This window comes from Choloepus didactylus, chromosome 8, assembly GCF_015220235.1.
Source record: "Choloepus didactylus isolate mChoDid1 chromosome 8, mChoDid1.pri, whole genome shotgun sequence".
In the NCBI taxonomy this organism is placed as follows: Eukaryota; Metazoa; Chordata; class Mammalia; order Pilosa; family Megalonychidae; genus Choloepus; species Choloepus didactylus.
This window is the reverse complement of record NC_051314.1, coordinates 109,887,738-109,905,716: the sequence shown is the minus strand read 5'-3', so window position 1 is coordinate 109,905,716 and position 17,979 is coordinate 109,887,738. Positions and strand designations below refer to the sequence as shown.

The 17,979-nt window shown below is 38.7% G+C and overlaps 1 long non-coding RNA gene across 1 annotated transcript in view; it reads left to right on the top strand.

Annotated features, from left to right (window-relative positions):
- LOC119543404 overlaps positions 1 to 17,979 on the top strand; it is a 326,071-nt gene that overhangs the window by 992 nt on the left and 307,100 nt on the right. The gene's annotated exons all lie outside the window — the stretch shown is intronic.

Sequence of the window (17,979 nt, the reverse complement as noted above, 5' to 3'; positions counted from 1 at the left end):
ATATATATATATATATATATATATATATATGTCTCTATTATGTTCCATTGACCTATCTTCAATTCTTGCAACTTACCACGTTGTTTTAATTACAATAGTTTTAAAAAATAGTCTTGACATCTAGTAGAGAAAGTTCTCCCACTTTGTTCATATTTTAATAGTGTCTAATCTTCATTTTTTCAGTTTACATACATGTGAGAGACAACTTGTCAAATTACAAACATGCACACATACACACATAGACACACAAACTTCCTGAAATTTTGTAGCCCTCATATTTATGGCCAACTGATGTTTGACAAGTGGGCAATGCTCACTCAGTTGCAAAAGAATAGTCTCTTCAACAAATGCTGCTGGGAAAACTGGATCTCCATTTGCAAAAGAATTAAAGTGGACCCCTACCTCACACCTTATACAAAAATCAACTCAAAATGGATCAAAGACCTAAATATAAGAGAAGAACTATACAACTCCTAGAAGAAAATGTAGGGAAGCATCTTCAGAACCTTGCGTTAGGTAATGGTTTCTTAGATTTTATACCCAAAGCATAAGTAACAAAAGAAAAAATAGATAAATGGGGCCTCTTCAAAATTAAAAACTTTTGCACCTTAAAGGACTTTATCATGAAAGTAAAATGACAACATACACAATGGGAGAAAATATTTGGAAACCACATACCTGGTAAGGATTTAATATCTAAAATATAGAAAGAAATCCTTCAACTCAGCAACATAAAGGCAAACAATCCAATATTAAAAATGGGCAAAAGACTTGAATGGACATTTCTCCAAAGAAGATACACAAATGACTAAAAAGCTTATGAAAAGATGTTGTACATCATTAGCTATTATAGAAATGCAAATCAAAACCACAATATGATACCATTTCACACCCACTTGAATGCCTACTATTTAAAAACCAGAAAATCCTAAGTGTTGGAGGGGTATAGAGAAATAAGAACATTTGTTCATTGTTGGTAGGAATGTAAAATGGTGCAGCTACCATGGAAAACAGTGTAGCAGTTCCTCAGAAAGTTAAAAATAGAATTACCATATGACCTGACAAAATTCCACTTCTAGTTATATACCCAAAAGAATTGAAAGCAGGAACTCAAACAGATATTTGTACAGCAGTGTTCACAGCAGCGTTGTTCACTATAACCAAAAGGTGGAAGCATCCCAAGTATCCATCAACAGATGAATGGATAAGCATAATGTGGCATATACATACAAAGGCATATTATTTAGCCATAAAAAGGAATAAAGTTCCGATATATACTGCAACATGGATGAACCTTGAAGATATCACGTTGAGTGAAATAAGCCAGACAAGAAAGGTCAAATAATATATGATTTCATTTATATGAAATACCTAGAATAAGCAAATTTATAGAGACAAAGTAGATCACAATTGACCAAAGACTGGGGGTGGGGGTGGTGGGGTGAGGAATAGGGAGTTATTGTTTAATGGCTAAAAAGTTTCTGTTTGGAGTAATGATGATTTTTTGGTAATGGATGGTGGTGATGGTGGTGAATGTAACTGATATCACTAAATTGTACACATACAGGAAGTTAAAATGGGACATTTTGTGTTGTCTGTATGTCACCACATAAAAATTTAAAAAACTATTGTTTCTTAGTACGTTTAACCTCTTCCAGACATTACAAGAAATTTAAAACACTTAAACACGATTTACCCTTTTTTCTGACTTATATGACGTTGTCACTTATTTTACTTTAATACCTATTAAATCCCTTAATACATTATTATTGTTTATTTTATAGCTAATATTCATTTCATTTACCTTTTAGTTTTTTTTTTTTTTCTCTAGTAGTTCTGCCTTCATCTTCAGACTTCATTCTGGGATCAGTTTCCTTTTGTGTGAAGAACAATCTTAAATATGTTCTGCTGGTGCCAAGTTCTCCTAGATTTATTTTTTTGAAAATATATTTATTTTACCTTAATTCTCAAAGAATATTTTTACTCGTATGTAATTTTAAGTTGAGAGGGATATTTTTTATGGCTTTTGAAGACATTATTATGTTCTTCTCTGGCTTCAGTTGTTTCGTTTGAGAAGACAGTAGTCTGTTTAAATACTATTCCTTTGAAGATAATCTATTTTGGTTTTGTTTGCCTTTCTACCAACTTTCAAGATTTTCTCCTTACAATTATGGACCTGAGAGTGACTTTCTTTAAATTTGTCTTGTTTGAGGTTCATCGTTCTTTGTGAACCTGTGCCATGATATCACTTATCAGTTTTATCAAACTATAAGTCTTCAAATTGTCCTTCTGCTCTATTTTCTCTCCCAAACCTGGTCTTCACCCAGTGTTTCCTTTATGAGTAATAGCACCACAGTTTATCCATTTGGAGGTATCCTTGACTCCTCTCTTTCACATTGCATATCCAATCTATCATAAATCTTGCTAGTGCTATTTTAAAAAATATAGTTAGGACCAGATCTCTTCTCATACCTATACCTCTTCTACCTTAGTAAGATGCAATTGTTCTCACCAGGGTACTGCAGTGGCCTTCCAACCAGTCTCTCTGTTTCCTTCAGTCCCACCCCCACCCCCAATTGTCTAACCTTCACACAGCCGTAGTCATCCTTTTAAAAACAAAATCAAATCATGTCACTCCTCTACTCTGTCTTCTAATGGCTTCCTCACACACTTAACAGTAAAATTAAAAGTCCTCATCACAGAGGCATGTTAAGCCCTTCATTATTTGTCCTCTGGCTGTCTCTAATCTAATAGCTTACTATCCTCCTCTTCGCTCACATTGCTTCAGTCCCATTGAACTTCTTGCTCTACCTGGTATATATCAAACATATTCCTGCCTCAGTCTTTTGTTGTTTTAGTTCCCTCTGCTGAAACACTCTTCCCAAGACATTTGTACACGTCATGTTTTAGTTTCCTAGGCTGCTGAGAGCAGATACTGTGAAATAGGTTGGCTTAACAATGAGAATTTATTAGCTTACAGTTTTGAGGCTGAGAAAAGTGTCCTAATCAAGGCAACATCAAGGTGATGCTTTCTTCCCAAAGACTGGCTGCCAGTGATCCTGGACTCCTCTGCCACATGGCAAGGTACATGGTGGGGTCTGCTGGTTGCTTCCTTCTCTTTAGGGTTTCGTTGCTTTCAGCTTCTTGCTTCCCTGGCTTTCTCTCCTTCTCTGTAGTCATTACATATATAAAGGACTCCAGTAAGAGAATTAAGACCCATCCTGATTGAGGTGGGTCACACCTTCACTGAAGTATCCTTTTCAAAAGGTCCTAGTTACAGTGGGTTCACACCCACAGGAATGGATTTAATTTAAGAACATGCCTTTCTGGAGTACCTACAGCTTTAAGACACCATACCTTGTTTTCTTCATCATTCAGGTCTCTGATCAAATTTCACTACGTCAGAGATGCTATCACAATACTTTTCTATCCTCTTACCCTTATCTGTTTTCTTCTTGGTGCTTACATTACTTGATCATATATTTTATTATTGGTTTATTTTCCCCTCTAAAATATAAGCTGCACATGGCCAGTGATTTTATTTATTTCTAGACAGTGTCTGGAACTGTCCCTGGTGGTAGGCAAATACATATTTGTTAAAATAATTAATGCCTACTGGCTCTCTTTGCTTTAGAAAATACAACAGGTAGAGGGGTAAAGAACTTATTATGATGAAGATAGTTCAATTATTTGAGCTGTGTTCAGGAGGCCTAATTGTGAAAGCAGTATTGATATCTTTTCAGTCTATTTGTATCCTTTACTTTTAACTTTTTAATCTAATATTGATATTGAAAGCTAGAATAAATTAGGAATTTAAACATTAAAGAGAGAACTTTTAATTTCATCATGACATAAGTATTATTAAAACTATTTGAAATGAAAATGCAATAGAGAATTTCTAATTGCAGAATTTAAATGACTATGAATGCCTTTCATTACAGAGAATCATCTTATCAACACTCTGTCTTACTGTGTATAGATATATCACTCATCATTTAAAATAGTTATGCCTGAAGTAAAGATTTGTGACAGTTGTTTAACAGCTACATTGCAAGTCAATGCCATCAATTTAAGGTACTGTTGTTAAAAAAACACTATAGCACAGATAAATGTAAAATATTATTTATAAATGGATATTTCCAAAGCTCTTTTTGAATACTGATTTGAAAAATTGTCCAACATTTCACCTAGATTTTAACCAAAGAAATATGGGTCAACTGTAGGTTTAAGGTCATTTATCTACATGAGCAAATCATACTTGTGTCCTGACAACATAAGCTGTAAAAAGAGTAAATAAAAGTATCTTCTTAAAGTTTCCACATAGATATTATTTATAATTGTAATTGCTTCTAATAATAATTTCCTTCAAAATGTTAAATTATTAGTATCTAATGATTGCTATATAACTGGCGGTTCCATATTCTTGTACTAAGACACAGGGAAAAGAATTCTCTTTAGGATTTACATTGTTGTAATCTTTCAGAATGTAGACATGGCAGATACGTGAGTGTTGATTAATTACTATTCCCTCAATATTACACGTGAGAAATGTATGAGAGAGGTTGTTCTTCACTGTGACTAATTTCACTCTTTTATTCATCCAGCATTCATCGAGTGTCTTCCCTGAGAAGCACTACATTACGGGTACAGGTACCGAAATAAACAAAATGGTATTGTACCTTCTATGAGTTTATATCTAGAAGAAGGAAATCCCAAATTGCAAATCAGTCTTACTGGTGATACTGGGTCATTGATCTTGGACCATGTGCTGACTGGCACTTCTATCTAGGTTGGTTGTTCATCTGCCACTCTACCACATGAGCAGCATGCTTTCCTCAGTATTGTAATCTTCCCAGAATCAGTATTTATTAGGTGCCTACTCTTGACAAAGAGTAAAACAAAATATAAAGTAATCTTAAAAATGCTTAAGAAATCTGTAGACATATGCAGAGAAACACATATCTCTGCTGAAAAGGAGAACCAAATATACAAAGAGAGTGAAAGACGTAGGCCATTTTATACACACTGGTATTATAGAGATAAAACCAAAAGAGAACATGTAGATACTAAATGATTTTGAGCATAGGAAAATAATATTGTTTGCAAACATTTGGGAGAAAATCAACCAGCATTAGGGCTATAACATAAAAGGAACTTGTAAGCCTGTTGAATCCCTGTCTGGCTTGGCCATTGTGCAACCAGTTTAGTTTCACTGCATGGACATGATCCAGGACTAGTCAGTGGCATTCATCTTCTTATTGATGTCTGTAAACTGGATAGCCTGCTGCCTTGACTGCTCTTTCTATTATAACTTCCAAGGACAGTTGAGACCACCTGGGGCAGTGGAGAAAGCCAGGTCAACAACCATTCACTGAGCACTCTGCTGTTTACTAGGGAGACAAAGGCAAATTAGACATATGGTGCATTTGTGGAGGCTGCAATCAATTGATGGAGAGAGACACATAAATAAGTTTTCCAACTGCAAAGATTTCTGTTTGTGCCAGATATTATGACAGTGCACTAGAACCACACCTACCTCATGGCAGGGAGCTCAGGCAAGACTTCCCAGAGGAGCTAAGTAATGAGCTGGGGCCTGAAATGTAACTAGGGGCCCCTCAGATGAAGTCAAAAGTGAAGGGAAGTCCATGCAAGGAAAAGAGTATGTGCATAGGTAAAGGGTCAAGAGAGAGCAGGAGATGGTGTGACTGTGAGAGTGGAGGAGTAAGTCTGTGGACATGAGATGGTACAGAAGCTGAGAGGCCAGGACTTGGTGTGGGTGAACATGAATTCTGAAGTCACCAAGGACAATCACCAGGACCCAACATCTTCAATGAATGAGTGGCATTGATCAGGAGGCCTGTGTGTGACAAAAATGAAGATGGGAAGAGGTAATATAGACAAATGGCATGAAAAATGGCATGAGAATAGAAATTTTAAAACAAGCAGAATTTTGAATCAGACTGTGAAGGTGTAAAGGTTTGGAGGCAGCATGGGGAACAAGAGTGAATATGATTCTCATTTCCTAACCCTGAGCTTTGTAAAGTTTGAGGGAATAGACAGCCAGCACTGAAAAAGTGACAGCAGACATGATCTCTTCAGGGACGACTTAGGATTCAGATGAGGCAGGGAGTTGGAGGGATGCTCAGAAAAGATGCTGAGGCTATAGGGAGTGCACAGCTGCATTTCAAGACACAGTCAAGGGAGTTAGGAAGAGGGGTGGAGTGGAAGGGTAGGACTGAGAAAATGAATTTCAGAAAATTAGTAGCTGATGGCGTGTGGCTGAGAATAGCTGGGGGAGGGCAGTACACATATATTTACTAAGGAGTGAGTGGCATGGGATGGTGGCTGTACCTCATGTTTCTCAACTGTGGCAGTCTTGACATGTTAGGCCAGAAAATTATTTGATGTGTGAGCTGTCCTGTGCATTGTAGGATGCTTAACATCATCCCTGGCCTCTATCTACTTGATGTCAGTAGCATCCCCCTAAGCTGTGACAACCAAAAATGTCTCCAGATATTGCCAAATGTCCCCTATGAGGAAATATATACCCTAGTTGAGAACCACGATGTCAGGTCCATCAACTTCAGGCTTAGCTATTGTGTGGCCTTGGGTGGTGGTCCCAACAATAGTAGTTTCTGCCTCTTAAGCTTTAGAGGCAATGTGAAGAATGGGTTAGAAGGGATTCATACTTAAGATGAGAGCCAAGTATATACAACAGGAGCAATGCTAGTGAAAAAAAGTGAGAGCTAAGTAAGTTATTCTTCTTGATATCTAAGTGTTTGGACAAATGAAAGAGCATCAGAAGTCACTAGGATAAACAGGATTTTGAATTAGGGCGATGATGGTATCTGTTGATGATACTTGTGGGGGAGTGGTGGTGAGGATAGGGATGGGGGGAACGGTAAGGAACTGCCAGGCATTGAAAAGAGTTTTCCTCTGAGAGTGAAAATATATAAGCAATAATAAATAGACAGAGTAGAAATATATGTTATTTTAAAGAATAGGAAAGTCTTCCACATTATTGAGGCTGAAATAGAAAGCAGATAAAAAAATGAACAAATCTGTGACTTTTGATTAGTAGGCAGTATGGGTGGAGGTGGAGGTGGTGTTGATCAATGCTGGAAAATAAGAAAAAGTAGTGTCATGAAGATCAGTCTATCGAAGCTGCTTCCTGGATGAGGGACTGATGGATGACAAACTTTAAGAACTATTATCCATGACAAGGCTTCAATCACTGTGCTCAATTAATATTTGTAGGATAAATGAAGACTGAATTTTAGCCTGACTCTATTACATATTTAAATTATATAACTTAACTCCCCTTCACTGATTCCATGTGTATTGAGCAAACATTTGATTATAATTTGACTTCCCATATAGGTTTTTCCAGAGAGAGACTTGTACTGGTCACACTGATGGGGATATTACAGTTGTAATTTATTAAAATAATTTGGCTTCCAGATTTCACATATGAGTTTGATGGTATCTGTTAGTGTGCAGTGGCTCTTGATAAAATTAGGCTTCTTAACCTATAAGGCCAAAGGGTAGAATTTGTACTTTGGAAAATTCACTAACCATTACCTCTCTGCAGGCATTAAGCTAGATGGTCAGCTATACTTCCCTTGGTGGCACTACTCTCTCTCTCATTGCTCTTTTTTATTTTTATTTATTTATTTTTTTTAGTATTTACAATGCTGCTACTAGAGGATCCTGGAGGAGAAAGTTGCAGGGTGGGGATTGGTTGAGATTGGGTAATGAAGAATTTCACATTCAGGCTAAGAGATGTAATAAGCAATTGAAATATATGAGTCTAGAAATCTCTCAGGGTTGGAAGTCACCAGCACATTGAAGGAAGTCATGATATTAGATCAAGGGTAAGGAGGAGAATGAGAAGATAAAAGCACAAGGGTAAAATCTAAAGAACTATCATAATATAAGAAGAGTTAGACAGAAGAAGAGATAAAAGGGCAGGAGGGAGACTGAGCTGAGAGGTAGGGGTAGATTTCAGCAGCACTGAAGCTAAGGGAGGAGAATGTTTCCAAGTTGAGTACCAAAAAAAGTCGAATAAGATGGAAACAGAGTTTATTGGATTTGCCATAGATATTGTTGCTGATCTTGGAGGGAATGATTTTAGTGAAGTGATGAGGCAGAGGGCAGATTTCAGGGAGTTGAGAAGTGGATAGAATATGAGTAGATGAGGAGATGAATTGTGGATGTGGATGAAGCAAGTATTGATACCCTGTGAATCTGTAAAGTTCTGGGTGAGCAAATTGATTTGTGAAAGTTATAAGGGTAGAAATGACCAAAATATGCTGTCAAGGTATGAAAGATACTGAGTAATCTTTATACTTCTATTTCCATTCACAGTTCAAGCAACTTTTCTTAAAGTGAGTTTTCTAAGAATTAGGTAGTTATGGGTTGAATAGAATTCTCCAAAAAGCTATGTTCAAGTCCTAACCCCTGGTCTCATGAATGCAATCTTACTTGAAAATAGGGTCATTGAAAAGGTTATTAGTCAAGATGAGGTCAAACTGAATTAGAGTGGGCTCTAATCCAATATGACTGATGTCCTTATAAGAAGGGGAAATTTGGACACACAGAGACGAACACTGGGGAAAAGGACAAGTGAAGATGGAGAAGGCAGAGTGATATATCTACAAAGCAAGGAATGCCAAGGATTGCCAGCAAACACGAGAAGCTAGAAGAGGCAAGAAAGAATTCTCCCTTACAGGTTTCAGAGGGGACAAGGCCCTGCAGACAGCTTGATTGAAATCTTCTATCTCCAGAACTGTGAGACAATACATTTCTGTTGCTTTAAGCCATCCAGTTTTTAGAACTTTATTATGGCAGCCCTAGGAAACTAAGACAATGCCCAAATGCCTGAAGGCATCCAATGTATGTAATGAGCTACCTCAACTTCACTTCTATGCATTTAGAATGGCACTGCTTGTGTACTATCTTTGGAAGAATTGAGAATATAGTCATTAAAATAATGTCCTTTGTTGCATAGTTCAGATGAGGAAATCAATTGAGAAAGGCTAGACCCTTAATACACAAAGTAGCATGGTATCACCAGGAGGTGTGATAGAAATACAGAGTCTAAGGACCCTCCAAGACCTGCTGGATCAGAATCTGTATTTAAACAAGATCTTCTTATGATTCCTACCACATAAAAGTTTGAGAGGCGTCGCTTCAATGGTTCTCAACCCTGGCTTCCATTTAGGATCACTTGAGGAGTTTAAAAAGGATACTGATGATCATGTCATACCACGAGAGTTTCCAATTCATTAGGTCTGAGGTGGGGAATGAGCATGTCTATCTTTCAAAATCTTACCAGGTGATTCTTAAGTGAGGCTAGGGTTAAGAACCAGGATTAAGAGCCCAAATAACATGGTGCCTTGGCCAGCATTTGAGAAAGAGTTAGAACTCTGATGGTGCTTTATGACTCCTAAACTCAGTGGTGGGAGGAACGTAAATTATACCGATTCCATTAACTGCTTTAAGTTTCACAGAGAAAAGTTACCCTTATAAATGTTGTATAATATAATTATATCGTAATGAAGACAAATATGCAAATGCCTAATTGAAACATAGAGAATAAGATACAAAACGAAATAGAACTTGAGATAGCTTCTTAGGAGTTGAAGAGTAGTAAAAAATAATAATGTGCATATGACTGGGAAAATGAGTTTAATTTTTGACTTCCAGATGAATTTTAGCAATGAATTTAGTACCTGTCCCAAAGTTTTAGCCAGGAACATAGATATTTATATTTCTAATTGAAAAAAAGCCCTATTCTGGCAATAGTAGTTATTGAAAGCCCAATGGGTTGAATGACCAGTTTTAAAGGCTTTGTCTATTCTCCTGCAATGGAAATAGAGAATCTTACAATTATCTATCCAATTAAGGACGGTCTATGTTATCATTCTGTCCTTTTCTTTAGGTCACAGGCCACCAGAGTTTTGATGGTATGTTGTTCTAGACTATTCTTTCTTTCCCTTCACAGGATTCTAGTTTGAACCTTCACGGAAATACCCACCTGATAGTTGTATGTTGCATTTTCTTATTTGAGTTGTCCTAGTTTGCTAATGCTGCAGAATGCAAAACACCAGAGATGGATTGGCTTTTATAAAACGGGGATTTATTTCGCTACACAGTTACAGTCTTAAGGCCACAAAGCGTCCAAGGCAACACATCAGCAATCGGGTACCCTCACCGGAGGATGGCCAATGGCCTCCGGAAAACCTCTGTTAGCTAGGAAGGCAGCTGGCATCTGCTCCAAAGCTCCGGCCTCAAAACGGCTTTCTCCCAGGACGTTCCTCTCTAGCAAGCTTGCTCCTCTTCAAAACATCACTCCCAGCTGCACTCTCTTCCTCCCCCCAGTCAGCTCATTTATGTAACTCCACTGATCAAGGCCCACCCCGAATGGGTGGGGCCACGCCTCCATGAGAACATCTCATCAGAATCATTGCCCACAGCTGGGTGGGGCACATTCCAAGCAAATCCAACCATCACCAAAACGCCTGCCCCACACAAAACCACAAAGATAATGGCATTTGGGGGACACAATACACTCAAACCGGCACATTCCACCCCCTGAACCCCAAAATGACATTATCTTTCCAAATACAAAATATATTCATTCCATCACAATATCACAAAAACTTAAATCATTTCAGTAACAAAAGTTAAGTACAAAATCCCATCAAAATCAGTTTAGGCTTGGTCAGTTCTAAGGCATAATTCCCCTCTAGCTGTGGATCTGTGAACCTAGAACAAGTTATCTGCTTCCAATATATAAAGGAGAGACATTCATAGGATAAACATTTCCATTGCCATAAGGAGAAACAGTAAGGAAAACAGGGTTAACAGGAGCAAAACAGTTCCTAAAACCCACAGGACAAAGTCCATTAGATTTCAAAGTCTGAGAGTCATTTACAGAACAATGTTGCATCCTTGGGGCTTGAGAGAGTGGGAGCCTAACCCTTCCCAAGGGCCTTTTCTGCAGCCCGTTCCTCTCCAAACACTTAGGTGAGTGCTCCAACATTTCCACACATTGGGGAGACCACCTTCTCGGCCCCACCCTCCTCAAACATCAGGGCAGCTCCCGGATTCCCTTCCATCTCCGGGTCACACGCTCAACCCCTTCAGAACAGTGTGGTGGCAGCCAGGCTCTCCCCAATTCCCTAGAAATGTGCTCCACCCTCTTTGGGACCTGAGGTGGCAAAACTCTTCCAGAGCATCGAGGCGGAAAGCCCGCCCTCGACCTCCAGGGCAAACTCACCCTTTCCATGCATGTGGGCTGCTCTGCTCTCCCAGCCCTAAACCTCTTGACTCCAGACCTCAACCTCCATGGCTCTGTCTTTGAAGAGATTTTTCCTTTAATTTTTTCCTTGTCTGTCTCCTCCAGTCCAGACCGGCAATGGCTCCGTCTATAAAGATCTCGCAAAAATTCTGTTGGCTTTGCATGAAGCATGCAGGGGTCAAAGCCATCAGACAATAGGAGTTTCCACAAATCCTTTCTGCTTAACTCCTTATCCAATCTTGGCTTGTCCTCAGGTTGGGCTGTAGCTTCTGGGATTCTACCCACTGGAAGCCCGTAATTTTCCAAGCCATCAACTTCTGGTTTCTTTGAACCCAAGAGTTCAGTTCTAAGTTTCTCTCTCTCTGCTCGCATTTTACTATAAGCTGCAAGGAGAAGCCAGGATACGTCCTCCACACATAGTCTGGAGATCTCCTCAGCTAAGTATTCCAAGTTGTTGCTTCCAGATTCTTCCTTCCATCTGACACCAGGACTCAATTTTGCCAAATTCTCTGCCACTTTAAAACAAGGATCGCCTTTCTTCCAGTTTACAACACATTCATCATTTCTGTTCAAGTCCTCATCAGAAGTATCTTTAGAGTCCATATTTCCACAAACAGTCTCTTTAAAGCAGTTTTGGCCTTTTCTGTCAAGCTCCTCACAACTCTTCCAGAAATTCCCCCTTATCCATTTAAAAAGCCGTTCCAACATGTTTGGTATTTGCAAACTCAGCAGCAAAAGCACCCCACTTCTCTGGTACCAAAATCTGTCCTAGTTTGCTAATGCTGCAGAATGCAAAACACCAGAGATGGATTGGCTTTTATAAAACGGGGATTTATTTCGCTACACAGTTACAGTCTTAAGGCCACAAAGCGTCCAAGGCAACACATCAGCAATCGGGTACCCTCACCGGAGGATGGCCAATGGCCTCCAGAAAACCTCTGTTAGCTAGGAAGGCAGCTGGCATCTGCTCCAAAGCTCCGGCCTCAAAACGGCTTTCTCCCAGGACGTTCCTCTCTAGCAAGCTTGCTCCTCTTCAAAACATCACTCCCAGCTGCACTCTCTTCCTCCCCCCAGTCAGCTCATTTATGTAACTCCACTGATCAAGGCCCACCCCGAATGGGTGGGGCCACACCTCCATGAGAACATCTCATCAGAATCATTGCCCACAGCTGGGTGGGGCACATTCCAAGCAAATCCAACCATCACCAAAACGCCTGCCCCACACAAAACCACAAAGATAATGGCATTTTGGGGGACACAATACACTCAAACCGGCACATGAGTCTTGCTAAAACCATGTAAAATACATACATCAGAAGTTATGTTTTCATTTTATGGATGAGAAAACTGATTGATACTCAGCATCTTTGAGTGAATCCTCTAAAGTCTCAGGGCTACTTGCAAATGCTATTTATTGCTAGTAATACGCCTACTAATGTTGAGAATATGCAGGTCTAGAACCTGGGTTTTCTTCAGTGATTCAATTGATTCCCCTTTCCTTCTTCTTTAACTTACATTTTGCCGTTCAGTTTCCTTGTTTTTTTTTAAAAAAAAAATTCCTATTTTTTCTTTCATTCTCCCTTTCTTCTATTTTCTTTCAATTCTATGCTACTTGCCATTTGTTCTCTCACCCTGTATTTACCCCCTTGCTTTCTATTAGAAAATCCCAGTGTGGATCATAGCCTATCTATCTCAAATTGTAATTTTTATACGTTCCCAACAGTATCATGGTGATAATAAGTTAAGATGAAAATTTAAGAGTAGCTAAACTGTTGGTGTTTTGACATTGGATCTAAATAACTGAGGAGTGTATACAGTGTGGTATTTTTTTTTTTTTTTTTTTGAGCCATTCGCAGCTTTCAAAAAGTGTCTTGTACATTACACCTTTCTAAAAGTAACTTTTCTCTGTACTCTTTGAGTTCTGGTTTCTTTTTCCAGTAGAAACAAAAAACAGATATTTTATCAAAGTGACAGTGTGGTATTCAGTTTTTAGATTTCTGGTTCTTGGAAGGGTGCCTTCAAAAGCCACAAAGTCATTTAATTGTCCAGAGCACCTGCTTCAAAATACCTCAGTGTTAAACTATTTGTTTTTTCCCCTTCGAAGACCATAGTACTAGTTCTGTTAACACTTTGACACCATGCCAAAATATGCAACATTCATTTAAGCTCAAGTATTAAAGGCCCTATTCACCATTTTTTAAGAGAAGGGGGAAAAAAGAAATAAGGGTGTTTCACACATTCCCTCTGTAATTATAAATGTAAAACCATTCTGAATTCATCTACCTAGCAGATGGAAATATTGTGAGGGCTTACTGTATAGTTCACTCATATTTTCCAGCAAAAAAATAATATTGATTTTATTCATTTATTTTGGATTATTTTTGCCCTTTTCCTTCATGGCCCTTAAGGTGCAAAACTAAGAAAGAATGTTTTATATTAGTTAAATCAGTCGTGCATATAGGTAGGTGCATCCCTGACCAGAATAAGTGCCACTGGGCACCTAACCACAGGTCTGGCCAACTGCACATAGTTGCCCTTGTTCTGCCAGGCCCTGCCTCTCTACTCCTCAATTTGCACATAGTTCCTAGATCCTGGATACCTTTGAAAGAAGATGTGATTGCTTTGTGTTGCTGACTGGCAATTCCTGTCCCTTGATGCTCCAAGTATCTTCTGCTACCTCTCCTTCCCCTAGCTTCTCCAGTGGAATGGTATTGGTGAGTAGCTTTGGGAAGAGGTATTTGCATAGGATTTTACTAGGTTGGACTAAGATAGATGTACCTGAGGATATTATACAGACAAATGGCATGTAATAGTCTCTTTTTCTGACACACACACACGCACACACACACGCACACACAATGCTTACTGTGTTAACCACATGCTCATTTTCCTTGTGAGTGCCTCCTTTTGCCCAGGTCTTCATGTTCTTTGTTATTTAATCTGGACAAATAAGACCAGAACTAACTCAAAGACAACCTCTATAGGCTGGCCAGTGGCCTAGACCATGGGCATTTCTGAGAACCTCAACAGGGAAACTCAAATTGGATGATGACTAACTGAACCAAACGGATCCTCTTTAAGCAAAAGATGAAATGGAGAATGTGTCATTATTGGCAGATGAAACAGAAGCAAAGACAAAAGGGACATGTACTCTCCCCATTGACAAAGTAACCAAGCCCTATCTTTGACCAGGATGAGTTAGATGTCCACACAAATGGCCCCTCTGACCCAATAGGCTCATAAGCCCTTGAATTTCTCATCTCTGTGACCTTCTTTTCCATCATACTTAACCATCCTATCCTTTGGCCCAAATCACGAGTTCATGCCATCACCTATAACTATTCTACCTCCCACATCACTAATTTAAGCAATTAGTTCTGTTACTCCCACCACATCATTCTGTGACGTCAGTGTCACTTCCAGTCTCATGAGTTCTCTGCTTTCTCCCAATTCATAAGTTCTCTCTTTTCTTTATTTCTCTCTTATCCTGGTTAGATTCCCTTATATATCAAGTAATAATATTTCCTAAAATTTGAACTTACTTGTCCCTCTAGATGCTGCGTGCATCTAGAAAATCCTAAGATAGGAAAAAACTTGGTTTCCTTGGGTCTGAATACTGACAGCTAAACACTACTGGGGAAATTTACACAATAGGACAGATTGTTTTCACTAGAAATTCATGATTACTAACTAAAGGAAACTTCATTGCTTAGCAACTCTGCAATGTTTCTGAAATCAGCTCACATTTGCTCCCTGAATTGATTTTTCAAAACATTATCTATTGTCCTCAAAATCCCTTGCCTTGTTGCCTGCCCACTCCCTAACAAGTGGGAACTCCTGCATCTTTCTAAAATCAAATGAATACATTATCAAAATGTGTTCCATCCACTCCTGATATCTTTGCTTCTAAGATTAATAATCCAGTTATTTTTGCTGGATCCTATTACTTTCCTGCATATGAAAAGCCTTATATTATTCATTAGCCCTTCACACTTTTGTTTATTCAATGTTTTACTCTTTCAACTGGTTCCCTCCCATTGACTATTATTTGTTTGTTTGTTTGTTTAAAAAAATGCAGAATATTCAAGAGAACAGAAATACAAATGTGCTTTCACTCACCTTCCAGAGTTAACAAATATTACTGTTTCACAATTTTTGACTGAGATTTATATTTTATAGAACAAAATATATAAAAATTATAAAACAAATACATTTCATTCCTTTTCTCAATCCCGTTTCCCTCCCTCTTTCTCTGTCTCCCCCCAAAGAACCAGTCTCATAAATTTGATGTGGCTCCATCCCTTCCAGTCTTCATATATTCACTCCAAATCTGGGCATACACAAATAATATGTAGTATAATTTTCTGTGTTTTAAAATTTTCATAAATACTATCATGCTGTATGTGTCATTCTGCTTTTTTATTCATTATTACATTATGAAATCTATTCATGTCAATACATACAGTTCTAGTTAATTACAGTCTATTTTCTACATAGTATTTTATTATATGAATATACCAATACATCCTCCCTTCTTCTTGCTGTTACAAATGATGCCACAATGACCATCCTCCTTCTTTTTTCCCCCATTGGCTTCTTACCTGCTTAAGTCTGACACCATTTCTCTCCAGATACCACCTGATTTCTCTTGTTAACCTTTTAGTCAATTTGTCAAAAGAGTTATCTATACATGCTGCTATTATTTCTTCATCTCCCACTTACTTCTCAAATTGTTTAAGTTTATCTTGTTGCCCTATAATTCCACATTTTGGTTTGTTAAAGCTGCTGAAATGCAATATACCAGAAATGTGCTGGCTTTTACAATGGAGGTTTATTAACTTACACAGTGTGGCTGTGAATACGTCCAAATCAAGGCATCCATAGGTGTTCCAGTGAGCCTGGTTCCTCTGTCACATGGGAAGGCACATGGCCGCATCTGCTGGTGCTTCTCTCTTGGGTTTTGTTGCTTTCAGCTTCTGGCTGCTTGTCTTTGGCTTTCTTTCTGAGCTTCTGTGTCTCTTTCTCTTATGTGTGTTTCCCTCTGTATTTCATCCTCTTATAGAGGATTCCAGTAAGAGGATTAAGACACACCCTGAATGAGGTGGGTCACATCGTAAGATTTTACTCAGCAAAAGATCCTACTTACAGTAATGGATTCAATTTAAGAACATGGTTTTCTGGGGTACATACAACCATCACATTCCATGGAAACAGTTCTTGCTTAATAAGCAAGTGGGGAGGAAGTTAACTACGTAATGTATGTAATACACAGTATATAAATTCTTGCTACTATCCCTTGATCTAAATCACTAGATCCATTTCCACTGAGGTCACAAAGTTAACTGCAAGGAGACAATGAATTTAATAGCAACAACAAGATACTTCTAGGGCTCCATACTAAAAGTTTGAAGGCATTATTACATTTCACAGGAGAGAGAATAAGTATTAGTATAGAAAGAGTGAGCCTGAAGCAAATAAGGTGATTTGTCCAAAGTACAATATAAAGGCCAATGCATGGGAAATATCACCTAGCTCTCATTCATAGAATTATTCCTTGAATAGAAAATAATATTGAGCTCTGTGCCCAATAAAGCAATACAAAGCCCAATGAAAAGGTGAAGAAAGCAAAACCCTTGCTCTACTAGAACTCACAGTGTAAAAGAGAAACAAATGTGATAAAAGGACTGTGCTAAGAGGACTTCCCATAGGAGTTTGGGAAGCCTTCAAAAAGGAGGAATTTTAGATGGCAGTTAAAAGATGAGCAGGAATTTACATGAGAAAGGAGGAGGTACAAAGGGTATTTCAGGCAAAGAAGGACACCACGAACCATGACACAGAAACCTGATAATACATGGAGTGTTGGAAGATGAGTTGGCAGTTTGACACCCAGTAAGCCCAATAACTATTTGTTAATTGCATGAATACATAAATGAAAGGGAGAAATGGGCCCTTTTAGCAGAGGGAATAAGAAAGCCAGGTTGCTAGAGCAGTGTTTCTCTGGTTCAGTTGCACTATTCAGATCCATTCCAAAAGAAGACAAAAGGGAATGGAGTGTGATTTCTCTGTCTTCTATGTCACTTTACATAAAGTGATCTAAAAGGGAGAGAAGTGAACAGAAGAGACCAGGAGATGCTGCTCTGTGCCTTGCCATGTGACAGAGGAGCCAAGGATCTCCAGCAGCCAGCCCCAGAATACCACCTTCAGGAAGAAAGCATCACTTTGATGACACCTTGATTTGGACTTTTTTCAGCCTCAAAACCATAAGCAAGTAAATCCCCACCGAATGACCCAACCCATTTCATGGTATTTGCTTGGGCAGCCTAGGAAACTAAAACAGTAGGAAAATAGATTTCCACCATCTCAGCCACTATGCCGCTATGTTAGCCAGAGTCAGCCTTACAAATTTCAGGACTTAAGACCTGCTTCATGTCCATGCGTCTCCTGCTGCCAGAATGATTGTATGATAATATTGTCCACATAGTATTATGAATTAAATTAGGTGCAAGAAATGAAGTGATTTGCCCAAGCTCGCACAGGATCTTGATACGCCATGAGTGGTAGTCTAGCAAAGCAGCTGTGTGCCTCAGCTGTGGAACCACACTGCTCCAGCCAAATCTCAAATCACACCTCTACTGGATGTGCGGTGTTGAACAAGTTATTTAACCAACTCATGC